The sequence below is a fragment of the Rutidosis leptorrhynchoides genome, chromosome 2, assembly GCF_046630445.1.
Source record: "Rutidosis leptorrhynchoides isolate AG116_Rl617_1_P2 chromosome 2, CSIRO_AGI_Rlap_v1, whole genome shotgun sequence".
NCBI lineage: Eukaryota > Viridiplantae > Streptophyta > Magnoliopsida > Asterales > Asteraceae > Rutidosis > Rutidosis leptorrhynchoides.
This window is the reverse complement of record NC_092334.1, coordinates 632,272,242-632,299,068: the sequence shown is the minus strand read 5'-3', so window position 1 is coordinate 632,299,068 and position 26,827 is coordinate 632,272,242.

The following is a 26,827-nucleotide window of genomic DNA, read 5'->3' as shown; positions in this document are numbered from 1 at the left end:
CAAGACTACCTAACCATCTGATCCATTCGAATTTTTCTGTTATAATCCCGTCCCATAAATATATCACCCGTATTATTATTGTTCTTTGTTTCTCCTTTATTAATTTACACGGCCCAACCCAAAAATCCAAGCCTGCTAACAACGTTTAATGGGCTGCACATTCCTCAAACAAGTTGTAATCCGATTTAATAAGAACCGGAGCCCAAAATAAAAGAAATCCAATAGCCCCTCAATTGGTAGGGTTAATCGATGCAGGAATTGTATCAAAGTGTATAGCACGCGTATGAAACAAGTGGGATTATTTTATTTAAAGCCTGTCGGCCAGCAAGAAGAAAATTAAATAAAAAGTATCGAACTGGATCTCATTATTCAGTTCATTACTCTCTCGATAATAGTTATTGATTTAATGAAGGTTGGCTTTGGCTTTTGATCTCGGCAATCCAACAGAAACAGAAAGAAAACAGAAGGTAATAGCATCGGTTTTGATGGTGGTTTGTGATAGTCTCAAGACGGAACAGAAACAGGTATAATAATCAGTTCTCAATATCTTTACATAATTCACTTTTCATCTATAACAATCCTTGTCGTCATCATACAATGATCATCATCATCGTAGTCGTTTCAGGAATAACAGAAGTAATCGAAACAGTAATAGTGTACATGTTTCGATGGGTTCGGTTTAAATGGTTTCATGGTGGTTTGTTTGTGACGTTTGAATGAAACAGAAGAACATCAATAGCAGTAGTTTATATTCAAGATAGAGTTTGTGTTGAAGGGTTTGGCTTGTTCGATCCAAACAGAAAATAACAGTTTAATATAGCAAAGTTTAATGGGTGGTTCAAGGTTGTTTGGGTCTCGGTTACAGAAACGATACATCAACTTGACATTGGTGATAATAGTTTATGTGATGATGGTCGCGTGGTTGTTTATCATGAAAAAGAAGAAGCCGTTCAGGTAATGACATATACATGGATTGTTTGTGATTTTATCTGATGATTTAACAACAGAAAAATAAAAAGAAACGAGTAGGTGATTGTTTGATACAAAGAATGAGGTGTGAGTGGTGGTTATAACAGAGAAAGGTATCGAGCTTGTGGTTGTTATGATGGGTTTGGTGAAGGAGGTTATATTTGTTGGTTTCGTTGACAGAAACATTAAATAAAGGAGAGAAAAATTTTAGATGATGGTTTGAGGTGGGTTCGATGGTCATGGTGGTTGTTACGGTTGGTTCATGGGTGCATAACAGTAGCAGTAATAGAATTTTATGGTGTGTTTGATGTTGGTTGATATTGGAATGATTAAAGAGTGATCATTCCTTTAATTTGTAAGCTGCTCTGTCGGCATTAAGAATCAATCCAGGAAGGAAAATACAAAACTGGTGGAAAGCAGATAAAGACCCAAAACAGATTTTTGTAATCTACCTGGTGGATCGAATTTCACAGATAGTGAAAGAATAAAGTTTGACATAGTTGTGTAACTAATTAATTGCTTATTTTTCTGCCTATATGAATTTCGTATATATTTAATATTGAACTTGTGAAATGTTGATATTGATAATAAATATAAATATATTAGTAATACCAATTAATAATAATAATAATAATACTAATAATAACACTGTTATTATTGTTAAAGATACTAATAATATTAATTTATAATAATACTAATAATTTTTAATGATAATACTATCTAATAATACAAATGATAGGAAAGATTTAATAAGTTACATGTATTTTATTTTCATATTAGAATAATGATATTAATAATAATGATATTGATATTAATATTAATATTAATAATAAAAGTAATAATAATATTATACAAATATATTTTCAACTTGTAATTTCATTTAATGTATTAAATTTACAATTTGCTAATTATATCATATTTACTATAATATATTATAAAATAACATATATGGAATATTTAATCTTTATAAATTTTATATATATTACAATATATATAATACTACTTATGTAAAAATTTATACATATATATATTTAGATTCCTTTTAGTAACAACTTAACTATTCTGCATGTTACTTTATATTTACACTTCATCTAATTAAATTGTATTCTATTAATTCAAATTAATATATATACTTATATTTATAGTCACATATTTATTTGCACACAGTTGTTCGTGAATCGTCGGGAGCCGTCGAAGGTCAATTGAATATATGAAATAGTTCAAAATATTGGTGACTCAGTATTACAGACTTTGCTTATCGTATCGAAATCATATAAAGATTAAGTTTAAATTTGGTCGGAAATTCCCGGGTCATCACAGTACCTACCCGTTAAAGAAATTTCGTCCCGAAATTTGAGTGAGGTGATCATGGCTAACAATAAAAATGTTTTCATGACGAATATGAGTTGATAAATAGAGTTTTATCATCATTGAGTAATATGGATAAAACAATCTGATTATTCGAAGAGCACGAGTGAAGCTATTCACAAAAGAATGAAATGAGAAACAAAGATTTGTTTTTAACTTTTGACGTAGTCAGGTTTGAATTTAGAAAATAAAGCGCGTCTTAACTGTTGACATTGCCTTGGTTGAATTCCGGAATTTAAGGGATTTAAAGAAAATCTTGAAGATCTATAAGATCTGATTCTTCGGGATTTATGGAAATTAAGATCTCTTTAATTAAATACGGTGATCTGCCCCGATTACCACGTCTGATATTTTCTTTATAAATTTACCTTTTTCGTTCCATTAATCTTCACCACTTCAATACTCAATTCTCAAATTTAAAAGATCGTGAAATGCTTAATCCAGTTCTGATCCTTGTCGTTATCCTGATTATCGCAACAATCATTCTCCTTTTCCAACTTCCACCGGAAGAATCCGTTTATTTCTACTATGCTTTAGGAATTATTGTATTTATAATCCTCCCATGTCTTTATATTGCTATACGCACTGATATCCACGGTTTGTAATTTCAGTGTTGTTGTTGGGCTTTATATTTTCTCTTATATTTTGGAGCTTTTTGCCTTTTTATTATCCTCCCGACCTCTAGTAAAGCGAGTAACGGTCCATAATTTGTAAGTATGTAATTTCGAATAAACATCGTGTTCTAAATAAGAACTAATGTATTAGCACGATTTGATTTATCAAATTTCCAGAATCACTGAGAATAGAACTATCAAGAATATACTTTCTTGATATGTTTAGAAGTTAAGCATAATGAAAGAGTTATGTAACATGGCACGTGATGACGTTAGGATCTATGAATCATCACGTCCCATTAGAAATTCAGCATGACTTACTGTAATATAATCACGTTGATCAAGTGTCATTATATTATACTAACCCATGCATCAGTTCCCAACATTACTTCAATAACATTCATATTTTAAGCTCGAAAGTTTACAGAATATAGAAACTAACAGTTTCTATATGATGTAATACTGATAGCACGAAGAGATTAATGATTTCAGAAAAGAATAGTTATAAAAATATCTCCAGAAATATGGAGGATATTTATAATGAAAGATACGATAATATCTCAGAATATCTAAGATCAGCGGATGATAGAAACTATTGTCTGCAAGGGTTTAGAGTAAGGAGCAAGATATTCACTAAAGACTTTAGCAGACATTGAATCATTTGGATTCTTTGAAGTCAAACTTATTCTTTGTGATTTGTCCACGACTTTCTTCATAGTTTCGCATAATCTGCTTTTCGGTACTAAATTTTCTCTTGAATGTTTCCAATATAATGATACACAAGAAGCACGAGGAGGTATATCATTTCGGACGAGAATATTTATGAAAATATCCTCAGAAATATCGAAGATATTAATGATGATATTTTGGAATTTCTAAGTTCGATGGTTGATGGAGAAAGATTTTCCGCAAGATTTTAACATTACTTCGGAGCAAGATATTCTCTAAAGATTTCAACGGTTCCAGAATTACCTGAATCCTTTGAATATAGGGTATGGTCCTTGTATCTGTCCTTGGTCTCCTTCATGGTTAACTCTATTCGTTTTCCAGTTCCAACGTTTCTGAGCTTTTTCAACATATTATTCTTTATCATCAACTTCCGACGACTAAGGTCGTTTACGGTTACCTACAGTTTCTGCTGCTTCATTCAGCTTTTTCAACATTCAGAATATCGATTCGTAAAATGGGTGCCTTTTCAAAATTTCAGAATTGACGATCGTAATTCTAGGAGATAATTGTTATATGTATACATATAACTATTGATGTAGAAATGCTACGAGATTCGAAATACTGATTGCTGATTCCAGGTAATTGGTATGGCAATTATTGTTACAGGGTATAGATGAATACAAGATGGGGTTTCAATGAATATAATGATTTTTTGAAAAGTCTAAATTCATTGAAGTTGCTGGTGATTTTTTTTTTTACTGCTAATGTGGTGAAATATAAACGGTTCTCCGGTAACGATGACGACAGGCAAACTTATATATCGAGGTTATAATAAGGCTAATTCGAATGGAAGTTGAAGTTGATTTACTGAAGCTGTGACAAAATTGGCTACTTTGAAAAGGGATTGCAAAGTTATTTTCGGTAATAACAACGCCAAAGGAGCTAGCACCGATATGTATTGAATGTTTAATCAGATTCAGAGTATTTTTCAGGTACATACTATATGCATAAATCTTTTCATCCGTAGATGAAGTGCGGTTGGTTCATCCTCTCGATTGAGGTGTTTTCAGGAACTATGACAGGTTTGAACGCAGATTGTAATCATCGAGATACAATGAGGTTTAAGATGAGATCAAGTGGCAACTTGAAGAATTGTTTAGTTTCATATGTTATAATCAATATTTTAATTCATTTTAATTGTCCAATGTTATTAGTCCACAGTCGATAGTTCACAGTTGACAGTCCAATAATTCATATATAGTTTAATATATAATATTCGAATTAATTAATACGTATCGTGACCCTTATACATCTCAGACTCGATCACAACTCAAAGTATATATATTATTTGAGAATCAACCTCAACCCTGTATAGAGAACTCGATCATTACTGCATATAGAGTGTCTATGGTGATTTCAAATAATATATATAGATGCGTCGATATGATATGTCAAAACTTTGTATACGTGTCCCGATATTTAAAGTGCGTAAAATAAATACAGGAATTAAATGACGATAAATAAAATTACGAGAATATAAATTGCGATAAATAAATTGCGATAATTAAATTGCGATAAATAAAATGTAATACGGAATTAACAGTTAGCTAGGAACAGTTAGCTAGGATTTTGTTAGCGTGACTTCTTAACAAAATTTCTCATAGTTAATTTGTTTGTTTCTAATAAATTTTATTTTTATCCAATGTTTTCATCATTATGCCACTTGTTGGATTCTGATAGATCAAAATTCAAGTATGAAATTGAATGGAAATGGTTATTTTGTGGTGAACAGATACGTATATCTGTGAATGAAAGTAGGATAGTAATTGAACGTTGAATCAGATTCAAAGAATGTACAGTATAACTTATTAAAGTGAGATCTAAATATTTCTCGGGTATTACCTACCCGTTAAAATATTTTCACCATTAATTGTTTGTACAAAAGGATTTTTAGTTACAATCTTTATGAAAATATACTTACATATATATTCTCTTCAGATGTAATCATGGATTTAATGAGTTACTATGATATTAATCTCATTTGCTTTTCGGTTTGAGCTAGAATAAATAATCTCTAAGACTTTAGAGATTACATAACTGCCATGAAGAACGAAGATAATTGATATAGAATGATACGTAGATTGATGATTATAATACATGTGCAGAATGAGATGTTGAGGCATGGATTGTTGATGGTTTATGTTGTGGCTGGTGGTACTATTGATGCTGTTGATGTTGCTGAAGCTGGTACGTTTTGCACCTTATTTTCCAAGGCTTCAACTCGGGCGCGAAACTCGTTGACTTTTATTACTCCGGGATGATTATCGGTCGGAACGAATGAATGAATAAGGTTTAGAATTGTGGATAGAATAAAATCGTGATGAGCTACCCTGGAAATGAGGTTGAAAATGGTGTTTTAGATAGGTTAGCCGGTAAGTGCTTCAGGTTCTTTGCCAATTGGTGAATTCGGTTGGTGGAAGGGATCATCTTCTGTGCGTCTCCATTGATTAAGTCGACTACGAACCCATCAGATGAATTGGGAATGGATGATTGGTTGATTCATTCTGGTTATAGTGCTTTCGGAGCTCAAGTGTGTTTCCATATCGGAATAATTGTCAGAATAACTATCGGAATAGCTATCGAATTCTGAGGGACTCGAACTGGTTGAGGGATTCATCTCGTACAATCAGACGAAGGATTTTTGATAAGAAATAGAATATAGGATGTAGATTAGTACCCTGCAATACATAATTTACATATGCATATATAATACTAAAATCCCATAAATTACGGAGGAATGTACGGAAGCTGTCAGGCAAAGTTTTCAGTAACAGATACGCTAAGATATGAATTTTGTCTATAAACTATTCATGCAGTCAATGCAGTAAGATGTGTCTAGACTAAGAATGATAAGCATTTGATTCTCTAAGAATGATAAGCAGTTGAATTTTCGACACGAAATGATAAGTAAAACTTTTGACATGTAGACACGGTCGAAGTCCAGACTCACTAAAGCATCCTAACGACTTATCAGTTAGACACATTAATACAGACCTGGTTCGCTAAGACCACCGCTCTGATACCAACTGAAAGGACCCGTCCTAATCCATCCGGACGAAGTCCATATTGATTACAAACGATTCACAATAGTTGATTACATCGCGAGGTACTTGACCTCTATATGATACATTTTACAAACATTGCATTCGTTTTTAATAGACAAACTTTCATTTACATCGACAGTTAACAGCATGCATACCATTTTATAATATATCCATCTATAATTGACTTAATAATAATCTTGATGAACTCAACGACTCGAATGCAACATCTTTTGAAATATGTAATGAATGACTCCAAGTAATATCTCTAAAATGAGCAAATGCACAGCGGAAGATTTCTTTCGTACCTGAGAATAAACATGCTTTAAAGTGTCAACCAAAAGGTTGGTGAGTTCATTAGTTTAACATAAATAATCATTTCCATCATTTTAATAGACCACAAGATTTCATATTTCCATTTCTCATAATCGTACGTCCCATGCATAGAGACAAAAATATCATTCATATGGATTGAACACCTGGTAACCGATATTCACAATATGCATATAAGAATATCCCCATCATTCCGGGATCCTCCTTTGGACATGATATAAATTTCGAAGTACTAAAGCATCCGGTACTTTGGATGGGGCTTGTTGGGCCCGATAGATCTATCTTTAGAGTTCGCGTCAATTAGGGTGTCTGTTCCCTAATTCTTAGATTACCAGACTTAATAAAAAGGGGCATATTCAGTTTAGTAATCCAGCCATAGAATGTAGTTTTAAGTACTCGTGTCTATTTCGTAAAACAGTTATAAAAACAGCGCATGTATTCTCAGTCCCAAAAATATATATTGCAAAAGTATTTAAAAAGGGAATAATGAAACTCACGCATATAATTATTGTAAAACAGTTAATAAAACATTTGCATGTATTCTCAGCCTCAAAAATGTAAAGAGTAAAAGGGATCAAATGAAACTCACGCATATAATTATTGTAAAATAGTTAATAAAATATTTGCATGTATTCTCAGCCCCAAAAATGTAAAGAGTAAAAGGGATCAAATAAAACTCACCATAATGTATTTTGTAGTAAAAATACATATAACGACATTGAACAAATGTAGGGTTGGCCTCGGATTCACGAACCTATATCAAGTATATATATTAACACCTATAATTGTAATCGAGCAACATTATATATTTTACGTATTATAATATATTATTAAATTGTAACTTATTGTTTTATATATATAATATTTTAAAATTAATATTTATCTTTCTATATGTGTTAATATTATTATTTATAACATCTTATAATATTTTATGTAATAAATGTAATTTAGTTATTATTATAATTAATAATGCTTCATAATAAAATATAGTATGTATTATACTTTTATATATATAAATCTCTTATGGGTTGTAAGATTAATAATTATAATACAGTTAAAGTAAAAATGATTATACTAATACTTAAATATAACAATGAAACATGATAGTTTTTCTAATAATGATTCTTTAAATAATAATATAGTTGCAAAAATAATAGTTCTTAATAATAACAATACTAATAATGATAATATTAGTAGTTTTTTTTAATATAATGAAGGATTTAATAATAAAGGTGATAAAAATAATAATTTTTGATATTAAAACATAATATCTGATAATAATAATAATTATAACAACCTTATTACGATTGGTAATCCTAATAATAATACTTATTATATTTATAGTTATCATAGCTTTAATCTTAATATTAATTAGAATAATGATAACATTGAATAATATTACTAGCGAAAATAATAATAATAATAATAATAATAATAATAATAATAATAATAATAATAATAATAAATGATAATAATAAATAATAATAATAATAAAGATAATTAGTTTACTACCTTTAAGAATTCAATAACAAAAAGATTGCCCATCCAGGGGTTCGAACCTACGACCTCCAGTATCTCACCAAGACTACCTAACCATCTGATCCATTCGAATTTTTCTGTTATAATCCCGTCCCATAAATATATCACCCGTATTATTATTGTTCTTTGTTTCTCCTTTATTAATTTACACGGCCCAACCCAAAAATCCAAGCCTGCTAACAACGTTTAATGGGCTGCACATTCCTCAAACAAATTGTAATCCGATTTAATAAGAACCGGAGCCCAAAATAAAAGAAATCCAATAGCCCCTCAATCGGTAGGGTTAATCGATGCAGGAATTGTATCAGAGTGTATAGCACGAGTATGAAACAAGTGGGATTATTTTATTTAAAGCCTGTCGGCCAGCAAGAAGAAAATTAAATAAAAAGTATCGAACTGGATCTCATTATTCAGTTCATTACTCTCTCGATAATAGTTATTGATTTGATGAAGGTTGGCTTTGGCTTTTGATCTCGGCAATCCAACAGAAACAGAAAGAAAACAAAAGGTAATAGCATCGGTTTTGATGGTGGTTTGTGATAGTCTCAAGACGGAACAGAAACAGGTATAATAATCAGTTCTCAATATCTTTACATAATTCACTTTTCATCTATAACAATCCTTGTCGCCATCATACAATGATCATCATCGTAGTCGTTTCAGGAATAACAGAAGTAATCGAAACAGTAATAGTGTACATGTTTCGATGGGTTCGGTTTAAATGGTTTCATGGTGGTTTGTTTGTGACGTTTGAATGAAACAGAAGAACAACAATAGCAGTAGTTTATATTCAAGATAGAGTTTGTGTTGAAGGGTTTGGCTTGTTCGATCCAAATAGAAAATAACAGTTTAATATAGCAAAGTTTAATGGGTGGTTCAAGGTTGTTTGGGTCTCGGTTACAGAAACGATACATCAACTTGACATTGGTGATAATAGTTTATGTGATGATGGTCTCGTGGTTGTTTATCATGAAAAAGAAGAAGCCGTTCAGGTAATGACTGAAAGGACCCGTTCATATACATTATAAACGATTCACAATAGTTGATTACATTGCGAGGTATTTGACCTCTATATGATACATTTTACAAACATTGCATTCGTTTTTAAAAGACAATCTTTCTTTACATCGAAAATTGACAGGCATGCATACCATTTCAAAATATCCACTATCCAACTATAAATTGATTTAATAATAATCTTTGATGAACTCAATGACTCGAATGCAACGTTCTTCGAAATATGCTATGAAAGACTCCAAGTAATATCTTTAAAATGAGAAAATGCACAGCGGAAGATTTCTTTAACACCTAAGAATAAACATGCTTTAAAGTGTCAACCAAAAGGTTGGTGAGTTCATTAGTTTATCATAATCATTTATTTCCATTATTTTAATAGACCACAAGAATTTCATTTCCAGTTCTCATAAATATACGTCCCATGCATAGAGACAAAAAATAATCATTCATATGGTGAACACCTGGTAACCGACATTAACTAGATACATATAAGAATATCCCCTATCATTCCGGGATCCTCCTTCGGACATGATATAAATTTCGAAGTACTAAAGCATCCGGTACTTTGGATGTGGTTTGTTAGGCCCAATAGATCTATCTTTAGGATTCGCGTCAATTAGGGTGTCTGTTCCCTAATTCTTAGATTACCAGACTTTAATAAAAAGGGGCATATTCGATTTTGATAATTCAACCATAGAATGTAGTTTCAATTACTTGTGTCTATTTCGTCAAACATTTATAAAAACGCATGTATTCTCAGTCCCAAAAATATAAAGGGTAAAAAGGCAAATGAAACTCACCATACTGTATTTCGTAGTAAAAATACATATAACGTCATTGAACAAGTGCAAGGTTGGCCTCGGATTCACGAACCTAAATTAATTATATATATTTATGTGTTGGTCAATATTTGTCAAACAAATTAGGTCAAGTCATAGTGTACCACAATCCTAATGCTCGAGACTAATATGCAAAAGTCAACAAAAGTAAATTTGACTCAAAATAATTTCCAAAAATCTATACATGATTAATATATAGTTTAAATATCGTTGTTTTATATTTTTAAATATTTTTAAAAGATTTATTAGAGTAAATAATATAATTTATTTATTAATAAATAAAATTTTATATTAAATTTATATAATAAAATATACTTTTATATATATTAAGTAATAAAATTTATAGGGTTCATTTAATATCATAAAGATAATATAATAGGTATTATTAAAGTAAGTTATTACACGTAGTAAAATATGTTTGTATCACATATTTATTTTATAAAATAATATCTATAATGATAGTAAGTAAAAGTTGTATTATTTTGTAATAATAATAATTATTATAAAAATATCAATATTTATATTTACTAAGATGACGTTATGATAAAACGATAATTCTAATTATGATAACTTTAATATTTACGATAATTTTTAATATTATCTTTAAAATAATAATTCTATTTAAAATAATAATAATAATGATATTTTATAGTAACAATGACATTTCTATTAAAATGATAATTTTTGTTAAAATGATAGTTTTAATACTAACGATACTTTTAATAATAATAGTAATGATACAAATAATAAGATCGATAATTTTATCTAAATCAATATCTTATAATATTTTAATTTCATCATGATACTCTTACCCATTATTTCCTAATCGTTTCGTTTAATAGCTTTTAATCGTCTTTTATATCGTGTTCATAATAATGATAATAATAGTAATCAAAATAATTAGGTGTTACAAATATTTGTTTTAATTACACTAATATTAATAATGATAGTTACTATAACATTATTAACGATAATACTAATAATTATCTTAATGATAATATAGTAATAGTAATAGTAATAATAATAATAACAATAACAATAACCATTTTTAAATAATGATATATATATTAATAATGATAATAATAATAATACCAATAATAATAATAATAATAATAATAATAATAATAATAATAATAATAATAATAATAATAATAATAATAATAATAAAATAATTGGATAATAATAATAATACTAATTATAACTTTAACGATAATAACGATAGTAATAATAAAAAAAAATAACAATTTTTAATGATAAATCCCTTTTATTGATAAAGATAATTATAATGATAATAATAAGATAAAACTAGAACGACGATAAAAACGACGATAATAATAATCATTTTTAATAAAAATATCGAAAATTCAATTGATTATAACTTCTAATCCGTTCATCGAAACCATTCGATATCTAAAGGAAAAGTTCTTAATTTTTCGCTAGCTTTCCAAGGACATGCATATCTTATACCTTATCTCAACCGCAAGTGTAACTAATTCAACATTCAACCTAACCTGTCTAATGGCAATATCAAAAGTACAAGCATTTATAATCCTAAATACTCGAGCACTAGTCAGGGATACACTATTAGTATGTAAAAGTTAAATTATGAGTACTCACGTATCAATATTGAGATTCAATATTGCAGGAAAGGTACGTAGACGCAACGGAAATGATAAACACTATATTGACCTCACGAGCATACCCATGAACCATACCCAATCACCTCCATAGCTATAACCCATAATTTCCTTAATCCTATCCCACTCGAAAAACAATTTCGAAATCACTCGGACAGCACTCCGTCGTAATATTTTATGTATACTAATAATATCTTGAAATAATACGGAGTAAATATATATATGTAAATCGATTGAGAGAGTTTAGAGAAAAATATTTTCAAGTTTCTATGAAATAATGAAACCTATTGAATTCTATTTATAATAGATTTTTGAATTATTAAAGTAAATTATTAAAGTATGAATTATTAAAGTGAATTATTAAAGTATGAATTATTAAAGTGAATTATTAAAGTATGAATTATTAAAGTGAATTATTAAAGTATGAATTATTAAAGTGAATTATTAAAGTATGAATTATTAAAGTGAATTATTAAAGTTAAAGTAAAGTAAAAATAAAGGTAAAGTTTAAGTATAGTAAAAGTATAAAACTATGTACGTATAATACGCGTATAAATATATAATATTAATTTAAATCGTTATATATATTTAATAAAATAAAATATAAATATCGTTATCTTTATCATACTAGTTAAGTAATGATTTGTCAAAAGTGGTTCTAGATATTTATAAAAGTTATATACGTTTTAATAATAAAGTTCTTTTTAAACTGAAAACGTTTTTGTACGTTTGAAACTAAATAGATCAATCGAGTCTTTATGAGATTCAATCTTCCACTATCCTTTGTCTAGTTCTCAATGATTGACAATTTGTTCTTATTTATAAATCACTTTACCATTTTCCGAATATTGTTAAAATGGAAAGATTTCTCAAATCAACGTGGGCCTTTCAACAGAGACTTGTAATCATAATTCAATATATCTGATAATTCAATCATTTGATCTTATCTTCTAATTCCATTGATAAACATTTTGAAACAGATACAATCATATAAAGTATTTAATCTAATATTTTGTTTACGTTTCAAGTTATAATATATATACACATATACATATATAATCATATTCGTTTAATGGTTCGTGAATTGATAGAACTTGGTCGAGGTTTAATGAATGTATGAACATAATTTAAAATTCTTGAAATTTAACTTAACAAATATTGCTTATCGTGTCGAAAATATATAAAGATTAAAGTTTAAATTTGGTTGGAAATTTCCGGGTTGTCACAGTACCTACCCGTTAAAGAAATTTCGTCCCGAAATTTAAGTGGAAAGGTCGTGAATGATAATAAGTATGTTTTCATGATGCATACGGGCTGAAAATTAGAGTTTTATCATCAGCGAATAATTTGGATAAACAATCCATTTATATGAAGAGTACGAATGAAGCTAACATAGAAGAGTGAAATGAGTAAGTGTAGATTCATCTAATCATTTGACGTAGATATGATTGATTTCCAGATTTCAAGGGATTTAAAGAAAATCTTCTTAATAAGATTTGACTCTCCGATAATCAAGGGAATTAGGATCCGCTTTAAATGCGATCGTCCATTTTAATTGTTCTGTCAGAGATTTTCTTATAAATTCACCTCCTTCGTTTCCTTACAACTCACACCTTCTGTTGATGCATTTTATGCAAGTCCCTAGACATCTACCCATGTCCATTGCAGGTACAACAATTTATAGGCCACCATGATTGCTCGTTATTATCCTATCCGTGTTTGTATGTAGTTACAGGAACTGCAGGAACGAGATTTAGATGTTTGACTATGTTAGACTTATTCAGACGTACGAGTGAAGCCTCACTCGTACGGCTGACAGGCTCATACGCACAGTTGATGCTGAGCTAAGTCACAATTACCACCTAAATGAGAAGACACAAGTGAGTGATCACCCGTACGGCTGATGAAGCCAACTCGTATGTGTGATGGATGAATCGTACGGGTGAGTCAACAGTAGGGGTATATAAAGTCTTATGTTCTTCATTTTAGGTTAAGCCTCTCATTTGTTACACACACTCAGATCTGGTGAGCTCCTCCGATTCTCTATCAACCCAAATCACCCAGGTGGTGAATAATAGCTCTAGGTGTTGATCTAATCACACTTGATTTAGTTGTGGTATGACTAAATTAATCCAAAAAAACTTAACCTATTCACTAGAGGGTTTGATTCACTTATTCCGTCATTGTGTGAGTTAAATCTGTTGATTTCTAAGTTCCTAGTCATGTTTCATCACCTTCTATTCTTTCCCCCTCAACTCATATTTTAAAGTATTCATCAATATGCTCCATCCAGTTCTGATTCTCGATATACTTATAACTTTCATATCGATCATTCTTCTTTTTCATCTACCGCCGGAAGAATCTATTTACTTCTACTATACTCTTGGGTTTATAGTGTTTCTAGTTCTCCCGTGTCTTTATATTGCTATATGCATCGATATATATGGTTTATAATTTTTGGTTTGTCGTTGGGCTTTATATCTTCCCTTATATTTCAAAGTCTCTGTTTCTATCTTCTATAATTATTGTCATCCACAGTTAATGCTCTATTTTATTTGCTGCAATTTATACCCCAATTTCTATTTCAGAGTTTTGTCCTTTCGTTTCTTCTTCTTGCGATTAAGCACCGCTTGTAATGGTCCAGAATTCACAGATATGAATTTCGGAATGAACATTGTTAATGTTCTAGGAAGGAAATTGTGATGGTACGATCTTGACTTGTCAAATTACTAGAATACCTTGGAAAAAGCCGAATCATCAAGAAATATTTTCTTGATATTTTAGAGGTTAAATAGAATACAAGAGTCGTATAACATGGCACATGATAATATTATGATCTGTGAATCATCACGTTCCATTTAGAAACTCAGCATGAATTACTGTAATATAATCACGTTGATCAAGTGTCATTATATTATACTAACTCATGCTTCAGTTTCCAACACTACTTCAAAAACATTCATATTTTAAACTCAAAGGTTTACAGAGTATAGGAACTAAACAGTTTCCTTTTTGATGTAATACAGATAGCACAAAGAGATAAATGATTCCAGATAAGAATAGTTATGGAAATATCTTCAGAAATATGGAGGATATTTATAATGAAAGATACGCTGATATCTTAGAATTTCTAATATCAGAGGATGATGAAGAATATTGTCTGTAAGGGTTTAGTGTCAGGAGCAAGGTATTCGTTAATGACTTCAGCAGACACTGAATCATTTGGATTCTTTGAAGGCAGGTTCAGTCTTTGTGATTTGTCCACAGCCTCCTTCATACTTTGCTCAATCCGTTTTCCAGTTCCAAAACTTCTCTATTTCTGAGCTTTATTAATACACTAATCTTTATCATCAAACTTTTTACTGCTAAGGTCGTTTACAGTTTTTGTTGCTTCATCAGCATTTCGAGAACTAGTTCGCGGTTCAGAGTGTTTTTCAGAAACTTCACATTCGAAGTATGTAAGCCTTGGAAATAGACGTTATGTATAACTGTTGGCGTCAACATGCTGTGAGATTTCAAAATACTGATTGCTAATTCCCAATGATTCGTATGACAATTCTCGTTACAAGAGGCAGATGAGTAAATGATGAGGTTTCTATAAATATAAAGATTCTTCGGAATGCCCAAGATCAGTGAAGTTGTTGGTAAGTTTATTGCTAATGTGGTGGAATATGAAAGGTTCTCCGGTAACAAAAGGGTAATCACATATATCAAAATTATGATAAGGCTAATCCGAATGAAAAAATCGAAGTTGCCTTGCTGGAGCTGTGATATAATTTGCTACTTTGCAAAGGAATTGCAAGGTTATTTTTTGCTAATAAATGTCAAAAGATTTGACACAGATATGTGTTGAATTATGACTTTGGTTTCGAGAGCTTTTTAAGTACATAACTGTGGGTAATATGTGGTTGGATCATCATCTCGATTGCTCATTATTTGAAGTGTCTTCAGAGATTTTCGAAGGGTTTGAACACAGATTGTAATCGTTTGTATACATTTGATGTTCTAACACACTTTTGAAGTCAAAGTATTGCTTTGAAAGATGTAGGAATCTAAAAGTGATGGTACCGGTTATATCTCAAATAGAATTCTGAGATTTTAAAAGCAGAATATGTAATTGGGTTTGAATGAGTATGGTTGTTTTGATTTCTATGAAAGAATGTATATTCTTGTGAAAGTAGGAAGTATAATTGATAATTTGCTTAATCTGATTCGAATAATGTAACATATTAATTGTGAATTTATATATATCTCTCGGGTATTACCTACCCGTTAAAAAAAATTTCACAATTAATATTTTGTACATAAAAATTTTATTACAGTCTTTTTGAAAATATATATGTATATATTCTCCTCAGATGTAACATAGATTTTAATGAGTTAATACTAAATTAAACTCATTCGATTTATGGTTGGAACTAGAATTGAATAATTTCTTGAAGGCTTTAGAGGTTACATAAGTATTTCTTCAATAATATTGAAATTATGAATCAATACTTCGTTATTTGTTGAGATGTGATGTTGGTTTTCGTTAAATTCTTGTGAACTTCGCAAAGTACGAATGATGTTATCTGAAAAGTTTCGGTTACATCAATGATGAAGTGTAAAATCAAATATATACTTGATTTATTAGGAATTGGAATTTGTTGAATTGAGACAGAGATTGTAGTTAACGATGGTTAAGTCGCGGGCGAGGGATGTACATTATTACATATTTGTAATATGAATTAACTGAGTAGTTAAGATTCACACACAATAGCTTAGCACGGAAAGATTTATTTTTTTTATTTCAAAATATATATATATAAAATATATATATTATTTCTTCAGAGGGAATGAGTTAATTCTTCATAACTTGTTGATACAATATACACGTTATTGATTCGTAATGATGTCCACAGTGATTCTTGAACTGAAGGAGTTTGTGATGTTATCGGTGTTGTTGATTCTGATGTTGACTGTACTGACGATGCTGGTGACGTTGATGGTACTGTTGATGCTGTTGGTAAAACAAGTTTAACTTGTTAATCACACACCATTTTTGTCAGGGTTTCTACTCTTCCTTCTATCATTTTGGTTCGCTTAACTGATTTATGGTTAGGGCTAGATTAGATAATCTCTAAGACTTTAGAGATTATATAATCACCGCGGAATGTTTCTCCAATGAAGTTATGAATTAATACTTTGTCAGTTATTGTTGTTGGTACTCCTTGGTATCTATGGTACGTATGACGTTGATGCTCATGGGACAGATTGTGAAGTTGAGGTTTACAACGCGGTTGTAGTTGGAGGTGGTAATGGTACTGTTGGCGTTGATGATGGTGGTACTGGTTATGCTACTGGTGCTGCTGCTGGTGTTTGTAATCTCTACACCATATTCTCCAAAGTCACTACCCGAGCGCGAAGTTCGTTGACTTCTTCTATTATTCCAGGATGATTGTCGGTCGGAATGAGTGGATAAATAAAATCTAGAATTTGATGTAGTATATAATCGTGACGAGATACCCTAGAAATGAGAGAGAAAATGGTGTCTCGAACAGGTTCTCCGGTAAGTGCTTCAGGTTCTTCGCCAAGAGGGCAATGTGGTGGATGGAAAGGATCGCCTTCTTCTTGTTTCCAATGATTGAGGAGGCTACGAACCCATCCCCAATTCATCCAGAATAGGTGATGACTGATTGGTTGATCCATTCCGATCACACTGCTTTCGGAGCTTGAGTGAGATTCCATTTCGGAATCCGAGTGACTTGAACTGATGACAAATTCCATTTCGTACGATTGGATAAAGGATTTTCGATATAAAATGTTTTTCGGCTATTGGGTGGTATTCTATTTACATAGGATATCTATATATAGAGATCAAAAGATTTCATAGATTATGGAGGAATTTGCGGGATATGTCAGGCAAAGTTTAAAGTAACAGATACGATAAGATATGATTTAGCAGATATGCTAAGATATGAATTTTGTCTATACACTACTCATGCAATTAATGTAGCAAGACGTGTCTAGACTAATAATGATAAGCAGGTAATTTCCTATGGATGATAAGCAGATGATTTCCGACTAGAAATGATAAGCAAAACTTTTGACATGCAGACACGGTCGAAGTCCAGACTCACTAATGCATCCTAACGACTTATCAGTTAGACACACTAATGCAGACCTGGTTCGCTAAGACCACCGCTCTGATACCAACTGAAAGGACCCGTTCATATACATTATAAACGATTCACAATAGTTGATTACATTGCCAGGTATTTGACCTCTATATCATACATTTTACAAACATTGCATTCGTTTTTAAAAGACAATCTTTCTTTACATCAAAAATTGACAGGCATGCATACCATTTCAAAATATCCACTATCCAACTATAAATTGATTTAATAATAATCTTTGATGAACTCAATGACTCGAATGCAACGTTCTTCGAAATATGCTATGAAAGACTCCAAGTAATATCTTTAAAATGAGCAAATGCACAGCGGAAGATTTCTTTAACACCTGAGAATAAACATGCTTTAAAGTGTCAACCAAAAGGTTGGTGAGTTCATTAGTTTATCATAATCATTTATTTCCATCATTTTAATAGACCACAAGAATTTCATTTCCAGTTCTCATAAATATACGTCCCATGCATAGAGACAAAAAATAATCATTCATATGGTGAACACCTGGTAACCGACATTAACTAGATACATATAAGAATATCCCCTATCATTCCGGGATCCTCCTTCGGACATGATATAAATTTCGAAGTACTAAAGCATCCGGTACTTTGGATGGGGTTTGTTAGGCCCAATAGATCTATCTTTAGGATTTGCGTCAATTAGGGTGTTTGTTCCCTAATTCTTAGATTACCAGACTTTAATAAAAAGGGGCATATTCGATTTCGATAATTCAACCATAGAATGTAGTTTCAATTACTTGTGTCTATTTCGTCAAACATTTATAAAAACGCATGTATTCTCAGTCCCAAAAATATAAAGGGTAAAAAGGCAAATGAAACTCACCATACTGTATTTCGTAGTAAAAATACATATAACGTCATTGAACAAGTGCAAGGTTGGCCTCGGATTCACGAACCTAAATTAATTATATATATTTTTGTGTTGGTCAATATTTGTCAAACAAATTAGGTCAAGTCATAGTGTACCACAATCCTAATGCTCGAGACTAATATGCAAAAGTCAACAAAAGTAAATTTGACTCAAAATAATTTCCAAAAATCTATACATGATTAATATATAGTTTAAATATCGTTGTTTTATATTTTTAAATATTTTTAAAAGATTTATTAGAGTAAATAATATAATTTATTTATTAATAAATAAAATTTTATATTAAATTTATATAATAAAATATACTTTTATATATATTAAGTAATAAAATTTATAGGGTTCATTTAATATCATAAAGATAATATAATAGGTATTATTAAAGTAAGTTATTACACGTAGTAAAATATGTTTGCATCACATATTTATTTTATAAAATAATATCTATAATGATAGTAAGTAAAAGTTGTATTATTTTGTAATAATAATAATTATTATAAAAATATCAATATTTATATTTACTAAGATGACGTTATGATAAAACGATAATTCTAATTATGATAACTTTAATATTTACGATAATTTTTAATATTATCTTTAAAATAATAATTCTATTTAAAATAATAATAATAATGATATTTTATAGTAACAATGACATTTCTATTAAAATGATAATTTTTGTTAAAATGATAGTTTTAATACTAACGATACTTTTAATAATAATAGTAATGATAAAAATAATAAGAACGATAATTTTATCTAAATCAATATCTTATAATATTTTAATTTCATCATGATACTCTTACCCATTATTTCCTAATCGTTTCGTTTAATAGCTTTTAATCGTCTTTTATATCGTGTTCATAATAATGATAATAATAGTAATCAAAATAATTAGGTGTTACAAATATTTGTTTTAATTACACTAATATTAATAATGATAGTTACTATAACATTATTAACGATAATACTAATAATTATCTTAATGATAATATAGTAATAGTAATAATAATAATAACAATAACAATAACAATAACCATTTTTAAATAATGATATATATATTAATAATGATAATAATAATAATACCAATAATAATAATAATAATAATAATAATAATAATAATAATAATAATAATAATAATAATAATAATAATAATAATAATAATAATAATAATAATTGGATAATAATAATAATACTAATTATAACTTTAACGATAATAACGATAGTAATAATAAAAAAAATAACAATTTTTAATGATAAATCCCTTTTATTGATAAAGATAATTATAATGATAATAATAAGATAAAACTAGAACGACGATAAAAATGACGATAATAATAATCATTTTTAATAAAAATATCAAAAATTCAATTGATTATAACTTCTAATCCGTTCATCGAAACCATTCGATATCTAAAGGAAAAGTTCTTAATTTTTCGCTAGCTTTCCAAGGACATGCATATCTTATACCTTATCTCAACCGCAAGTGTAACTAATTCAACATTCAACCTAACCTGTCTAATGGCAATATCAAAAGTACAAGCATGCATAATCCTAAATACTCGAGCACTAGTCAGGGATACACTATTAGTATGTAAAAGTTAAATTATGAGTACTCACGTATCAATATTGAGATTCAATATTGCAGGAAAGGTACGTAGACGCAACGGAAATGATAAACACTATATTGACCTCACGAGCATACCCATGAACCATACCCAATCACCTCCATAGCTATAACCCATAATTTCCTTAATCCTATCCCACTCGAAAAACAATTTCGAAATCACTCGGACAGCACTCCGTCGTAATATTTTATGTATACTAATAATATCTTGAAATAATACGGAGTAAATATATATATGTAAATCGATTGAGAGAGTTTAGAGAAAAATATTTTCAAGTTTCTATGAAATAATGAAACCTATTGAATTCTATTTATAATAGATTTTTGAATTATTAAAGTAAATTATTAAAGTATGAACTATTAAAGTGAATTATTAAAGTATGAATTATTAAAGTGAATTATTAAAGTATGAATTATTAAAGTGAATTATTAAAGTATGAATTATTAAAGTGAATTATTAAAGTATGAATTATTAAAGTGAATTATTAAAGTTAAAGTAAAGTAAAAATAAAGGTAAAGTTTAAGTATAGTAAAAGTATAAAACTATGTTCGTATAATACGCGTATAAATATATAATATTAATTTAAATCGTTATATATATTTAATAAAATAAAATATAAATATCGTTATCTTTATCATACTAGTTAAGTAATGAGTTGTCAAAAGTGGTTCTAGATATTTATAAAAGTTATATACGTTTTAATAATAAAGTTCTTTTTAAACTGAAAACGTTTTTGTACGTTTGAAACTAAATAGATCAATCGAGTCTTTATGAGATTCAATCTTCCACTATCCTTTGTCTAGTTCTCAATGATTGACAATTTGTTCTTATTTATAAATCACTTTACCATTTTCCGAATATTGTTAAAATGGAAAGATTTCTCAAATCAACGTGGGCCTTTCAACAGAGACTTGTAATCATAATTCAATATATCTGATAATTCAATCATTTGATCTTATCTTCTAATTCCATTGATAAACATTTTGAAACAGATACAATCATATAAAGTATTTAATCTAATATTTTGTTTACGTTTCAAGTTATAATATATATACACATATACATATATAATCATATTCGTTTAATGGTTCGTGAATTGATGGAACTTGGTCGAGGTTTAATGAATGTATGAACATAATTTAAAATTCTTGAAATTTAACTTAACAAATATTGCTTATCGTGTCGAAAATATATAAAGATTAAAGTTTAAATTTGGTTGGAAATTTCCGGGTTGTCACAATGACATATACATGGATTGTTTGTGATTTTATCTGATGATTTAACAACGGAAAAATAAAAAAAAAAAGAGTAGGAGATTGTTTGATACAAAGAATGAGGTGTGAGTGGTGGTTATAACAGAGAAAGGTATCGAGCTTGTGATTGTTATGATGGGTTTGGTGAAGGAGGTTATATTTGTTGGTTTCGTTGACAGAAACATTAAATGAAGGAGAGAAAAATTTTAGATGATGGTTTGAGGTGGGTTCGGTGGTCATGGTGGTTGTTACGATTGGTTCATGGGTGCATAACAGTAGCAGTATTAGAATTTTATGGTGTGTTTGTGTCATAACCCGACCTTAACCATAAGGACGAATACAATAACATATGATTTCATCGCGAGGTATTGACCTCTATATGCGACGTTTTTCAAAAACTGCATTCGTTTTTACAATACAAACCATAATTTTTATTACAAATACAAGGTTTAAACAAGATAATAATGATTATCGTTTAGCGATAATCTTAGACTTACAAACTTTACATGTGATAATAACAATACGACCTCCAACATATTTTACATTACAAATCCTCCGATATGCAGTTTTATTTTTGACCCAAATATGCATACTCAAGATCTTGCTTAAATTCCACATGTTGCAGCGGAAGCTTTTAGTTATCACCTAAGAATAAAAATGCTTAAAACGTCAACATAAAGTTGGTGAGATATAGGTTTAATGCCGGCAGCGTTATGAATATAGACCACAAGATTTCATATATAAACGTATTAATAAAAATATTCTAAGTTGTTGAGCACTTGATAACCATACTTAACATTTAATCCACGTCGCATATTCCCTTTATTATGAAATCTTACTACACCGTACCAAGTGTAGTCACCGAAACGAAGTACTGTGCAACCATTGAATACTGGTCGTCCAGTCCGGTTGGGGTTGTCAGGCCCGATAGATCTATCAACAGGATTCGCGTTTACAATACCTCATGTAAATAATAGTTACCAAGTTACAGGGAAGTATGCCAGTGGTACAACTCAACGTAGAATATATATTTTTAATCTCTTGTGTCCATAACGTAAATCATAAAATGCATGTATTCTCATCCCGAAATATTTAGAGTTTAAAAGTGGGACTATATACTCAATTTTGCCTTGAAGGTATTTATCACGACTTGGTCTCCGATAGATATCACGAACCTAACCATATATATAATATATCAACATATTTTCTTTTTAAGTAATCGTTACATATATATATATATATATATATATATATATATATATATATATATATATATATATATATATATATATACATACTTTTAATACTTTTAATATTTTCTTAGTCCGTAGTTAGCAGTCCGAAGTTAGTGGTCCACAATTAGTTGCTCAATAAAATAAATAAAGACCCCATCATATTCGTATTGATCATAATTAATCTTGACCCATGGTACCATGTTGTCAAATGACGTGTTGCGTACATAAAGTACCGTGTTGTCAAATGACGTGTTGCGTACAATCATGAGGTCATATGATTAATCTTCTCGTGTTGTTTATGGGTGGTCCTGAAATATATAAAATCAAATCATAAGTAAATATATATGAAATATCATATTAATTAGAAATATATGATTAATTTAATTTTTCTCCAAATATTTTCGTAGCTAAACTAGCTTCGCATACCCGATCTTGTTTTAGTCGTAGTTTCTTCATTACAACTCCGTTTTTGTTGGTTCAACTTGCCACTTCCTTGGATCGAGTCAAATTTTAAGAATATGAACTGAAAATACCTTAGGTTGTATTCGAAATCACAGGTTATAGGTCAAACTTTGGTGAAACTTATGAAAGTGATCATTTTCCATCATAAAAATAACATTTAATGATCATTTTTCTAAAAATACTTACACTTTGAGTTAAACCATGAAATTTTTATGTGTTAATATATTCATAAGAAATATCATTTTTCCAGAATATGAACTTTCAATTCAAAGCTTAAGATGGTTTTTAATTATCCAACCCAAAACAGCCCCCGGTTGCACTCCGACGACGTAGATTCAGTTTTTAAGGTGTTCTTTGTAAAACCAAGTTATATCTTGTTAAGTTAGCATATCATTATGATATATTAAAGGTCTTGAAGTATTTTAAAAGTCAAGTTAGAAGGATCTATTTAGTTTGCGAACAAGTTTGAAATCATTCAAACTATGTTCTTGTTGTTAAAACTTTATACCACAAAATAAGATAGCTATATGAATATGAATTGAATAAGATTATGAATAAGGTTACTACCTCAAGTTACTTGGACAAAGTTACTGTAAGAGATGAGAAAAATCCTAGAATCAAAAGAGTGGTGGAGTTGGATTGAAAGGTTGGAAGTAAACTTGTTTACTTGGAAGGATTTTTGAAGTGTTCTTGAACGGATTTTCTTATGATGATTAAGGGTTGTTTTTGAAGCTAGATCTTCATGGTTATTTGCTTAGATTGTGAAGAACACTTAAGGTTCCTAAGAGTGTGTTTTTGGTAGAGAAAATGTGTAGTAAAAATGAAAATGGAATGGAGTATAAATGGTGGTGAAAAGATGTATAAATTTGTAATATTGTGCAAAAGTCTTGTAATATGCCAAATTGATTAATCATGCATGCTAAGATCCAAAATTGGCTGACTCATGGCTGCTAATAAAGTGATTGTGATGTGTATATATCAATAGTAAATACGTATAGAAGCTGGGTATGATACGGGTACATATACCCTAGATATACGTATAAAAATCTTGAGAAAACGGAACGAGGATTCAAATATAGCTATCTTTTGTAAATATACTTATATTGTTTTATGTATATAAATCCTTTAAAAGTGATAAAATACATATCTATACGATACATGTATAAGCATTATAAGTTTTAAGTATTTAAGTCGAAGAACGTCACATATAGTTATCGTTTTGAAAACTTAAGTTAGTAGTCTCAAAATATACTTATAACTCATTGTTATTAGTACACAATGAGATGTTAAAGCATTCTTAGATCATGTTAAATATATAAAAATACATATATATATACACAAACGTATAATTATCGTATGTTATATAGTTCGTGATATCATCGGTCAAATTGGACGGTCAAACGTTGTGTAAAACTCTTTTCAAAAACATAAGTCTCAACAATTTAGATTGCTTATCATGTTGGTAAGATTTAATTTATGTAAATATTAATCTTATAAGTGTAAAACAATTGGAAAAATCCGGGTCGTTACAGTACCTACCCGTTAAATAAATTTCGTCCCGAAATTTTAAAGTTGTACCTATTTTGATTTCTCGGGAAACAAATGTGGGTACTTTTGTTTCATTTGATCCTCTTGTTTCCAAGTAAACTCGGGACCTCTTCGAGCATTCCAACGAACCTTAACGATTGGTATGTTGCTCTGCTTGAGCCGTTTAACTTCACGGTCCATGATTTCGACTGGTTCTTCTATGAATTGTAGTTTCTCATCGACTTAGATTTCTTCAAGAGGAATGGTGAGATCTTCCTTTGCAAGACATTTCTTGAGGTTTGAGACGTTAAATGAATTATGTACTCCGGCGAGTTGTTGTGGTAACTCGAGTCGATAGGCTACCGGTCCGATGCGTTCGATGATTTTGAACGGGCCTACATACCTTGGGTTCAGTTTACCCCTTTTTCCAAAATGTATTACACCTTTCCAAGGTGACACCTTTAGCATAACCATGTCACCGATCTGAAACTCTAATGGTTTCCTTCGGACATCCGCGTAGCTCTTTTGGCGACTACGGGCTGTTTTCAATCTCTCCTTGATTTGTACTATCTTCTCAGTCATTTCGTGTATGATCTCGGGACCAGTTAATTATCGATCTCCTACTTCATTTCAACAGATAGGGGATCTACACTTCCTTCCATACAGTGCTTCAAATGGTGCAGCTTTAATGCTCGCATGATAACTGTTATTATACTAGAATTCTGCTAATGGTAGATACTTATCCCATCCGTTTCCAAAATCAATCACACATGCCCTGAGCATGTCTTCAAGAGTCTGAATTGTTCTTTCACTCTGCCCGTCAGTTTGTGGATGATATGCGGTGCTCATATCCAAACGAGTTCCCAGGGCCACCTGTATTGATTGCCAAAACTTTGATGTAAATCTACTATCACGATCGGATATAATGGAAATAGGTATTCCATGCCTTGAAACAATTTCCTTTATGTATAATCGTAATAGTTTCTCCATTCTATCCGTTTCCTTTATAGGCAAGAAATGTGCAGATTTGGTGAGACGATCAACTATTACCCAAATGGTGTCATAACCCCAGGCAGTCTTAGGTAACTTTGTGATGAAATCCATGGTAATACCGTCCCATTTCAATTCTGGAATTTCTGATTGTTGAAGTAACCCTGACGGCTTCTGGTGTTCTGCTTTGACTTTGGAACAAGTTAAACATTCTCCAACATATGTTGCAACATCTGTCTTTAAATTAGGCCACCAATAATGCGTCTTAAGATCTTGATACATCTTTCCAACTTCAGGATGTATCGAGCATCTTGTCTTATGTGCCTCGTTCAATATCAACTTCCTTAATCCACCCAACTTTTGTAACGAACCTGGAATTTCCAACGTTTATTTATTAATAATTATTATTATTAATACGTGTGATTAAACGAATGTATGTTATTACATTTACATGTTGCCATGATTGCCCGTACTTGACTTTTAAGTGCCCGAAACGTCTTTGTGACACCCGGAACTTGCTCGAATAATATTTCTAGATATTATTTGCATTCATGATTAGTTTTATTAATCATTTTAATTAACAAAGGT